The sequence below is a fragment of the Notothenia coriiceps genome, unplaced genomic scaffold (assembly GCF_000735185.1).
Source record: "Notothenia coriiceps isolate Sejong01 unplaced genomic scaffold, NC01 NC01_scaffold00011661, whole genome shotgun sequence".
NCBI lineage: Eukaryota > Metazoa > Chordata > Actinopteri > Perciformes > Nototheniidae > Notothenia > Notothenia coriiceps.
The window spans coordinates 1-2,346 of NW_011344362.1; the positions used below are offsets into that span (position 1 = coordinate 1).

At 43.1% G+C, this 2,346-nt stretch overlaps 1 long non-coding RNA gene across 1 annotated transcript; it reads right to left on the reverse strand.

The window, feature by feature from the left end:
- Positions 1-288: 288 nt before the first annotated feature.
- Positions 289-1,658, reverse strand: LOC104946960 (uncharacterized). The gene is made up of 4 exons (XR_798512.1): positions 1,551-1,658; positions 610-713; positions 484-537; positions 289-399 (listed from the first exon to the last, which is right to left on the reverse strand). It is a non-coding gene; the product is annotated as an uncharacterized lncRNA (long non-coding RNA).
- Positions 1,659-2,346: the final 688 nt, after the last annotated feature.

Below are 2,346 nucleotides of genomic sequence, written 5' to 3' on the forward strand. Positions count from 1 at the left end.
GTTAAGTCCATCCATTTCAGCATCGATTTTAAGATCTTATTGTTTACTTAGGGCTGCAAACTGTGTGTGTGAGTGTGTGTGAGTGTGAGTGTGTGTGAGTGTGAGTGTGAGTGAGTGTGAGTGTGAGAGAGTGTGTGTGTGTGTGTGTGTGTGTGTGTGTGTGTGTGTGTGTGTGAGTATGAGTATGAGTGTGAGAGTGAGTGTGAGTGTGAGTGTGAGTGAGTGTGAGTGTGAGTGTGTGTGTGTGTGTGAGAGTGTGTGAGTGTGTGTGTGAGAGAGTGTGTGTGTCCTACCTTTGACAGTGAGAGTGTTCAGGTGGAGGCAGCGGCAGGTGTGTGAGTGTGTGGTGATGAGCAGGAAGTCGTTGCAGACGGCGAAAGAGGAAATATTGGAGGCCAGCTGAGAAAATGAGTAAAACATGAATTAAAAATATTTCCCATCAGCCCCTTTTCTTATAATAAACATATTGATGAAAGGTGTTACCTCAGTGTCTCCGACGTACAGGTGGGATCTGTCCGTCAGCCCGAGCAGATGTTCCTGAGAGGCAGAGGGAAGTATTTCACACAGGATCTCACTTGAGTCAAGTTATATGAAAGACATGATGCGTACCTCCCCACTGATGCTGCAGAGCGCCGTCTGGACGCAGGGAACCGGGAAGCTGATGAGACATCCGCTGGAATCCCTCCATTCCTCCACTGAGGGATCAGGAACATCTGCACATAAAGGATTACATTCAATTCAAGATTCAAGTCTCTCTCAGCATGTGCTCAGCAGCTTCAGTGTAGATATGTCAATGAAAAACGGAAGTCCTCCTCCAACAGAGCAACATGAATATATAGAGGACATAAAACAGATCAAATGGTGCAAGAGAATGTTTTGAGATGTGCAAGTAAATACAAATAAAACAGAAATAGTGCAAGAACAGTCTGTATACAGGTAAATGGAATATGATATATAGATAATTAGCAAGATGCATGTTATGGATGTTCTTTCAACAGTTCAGGTGTTTAATAGTCTCAGAATAAAAAACAAGGCATTGTACGAGAGAAATTAAAAGAGTAGAAATAAACAATTTAAACATCTCAAATAGAAATAAAATAGCATTAAAAAAGTAGATGTTGAAATACCAATTTACGGTTAACAAAATATAAAGCAGGATATTGTATACATTAAATAAGTGAAGGAATATTACATTAAATATAAATGTTAAATGTACAGTGGGAGTTTCATTTTGAACATCACTTATTTTTCCCACAATTTGACTTTTTCCCCAAAATGTGACTTTAATCCTGAAGTTTGACTTTCTCCCCAAAATGTACCCTTTCCCCGAAAATTGACTTTTCTCCCAAAATTTGACTGTTTCCCCACATTTTTACTTTTCCCCACAAATTTGACTTTTTCTCGCAGTTTGACTTTTTTTTTTATTTGACTAATTTTTCAAAACTTTTTTTCTCCAAAATTTGACTTTAATCTCGCAATTTGACTATTTCCCGAAAAATGTTCTCCTAATTTGACTTTGACTTGATTAAAGAAGAAGAGTTGTGACTCACTGTAGAGGAGCTTCCGGATCTGTCCGTCCTCCAGCAGCAGAGCCACAGTGCCGCTCTGAGAGCCGTGAGCCAGACTGAGGACAACTCCATCCACCTCCACCTGAGACCTGAAGAACAAACACACACCTGAGACCTGAAGAGCACACACACACACCTGAGACCTGAAGAACACACACACCTGAGACCTGAAGAACACACACACCTGAGACCTGAAGAACACACACACACCTGAGACCAGAAGAACACACACACACACCTGAGACCTGAAGAACACACACACCTGAGACCAGAAGAACACACACACACACCTGAGACCTGAAGAGCACAACCACCTGAGACCTGAAGAACACACACACACCTGAGACCTGAAGAGCAAACACACACACCTGAGACCTGAAGAACAAACACACCTGAGACCTGAAGAACACACACACACCTGAGACCTGAAGAACAAACACACCTGAGACCTGAAGAGCACAACCACCTGAGACCTGAAGAACACACACACACCTGAGACCTGAAGAGCAACACACACACCTGAGACCTGAACGAGCACAACCACCTGAGACCTGAAGAGCAAACACACACACCTGAGACCTGAAGAACACACACACACCTGAGACCTGAAGAACACACACACACCTGAGACCTGAAGAGCAAACACACACACCTGAGACATGAAGAACACACACACACCTGAGACCTGAAGAGCAAACACACACACCTGAGACCTGAAGAACACACACACACACACACACACACACACACACACACACACACACACACTCAACCACAA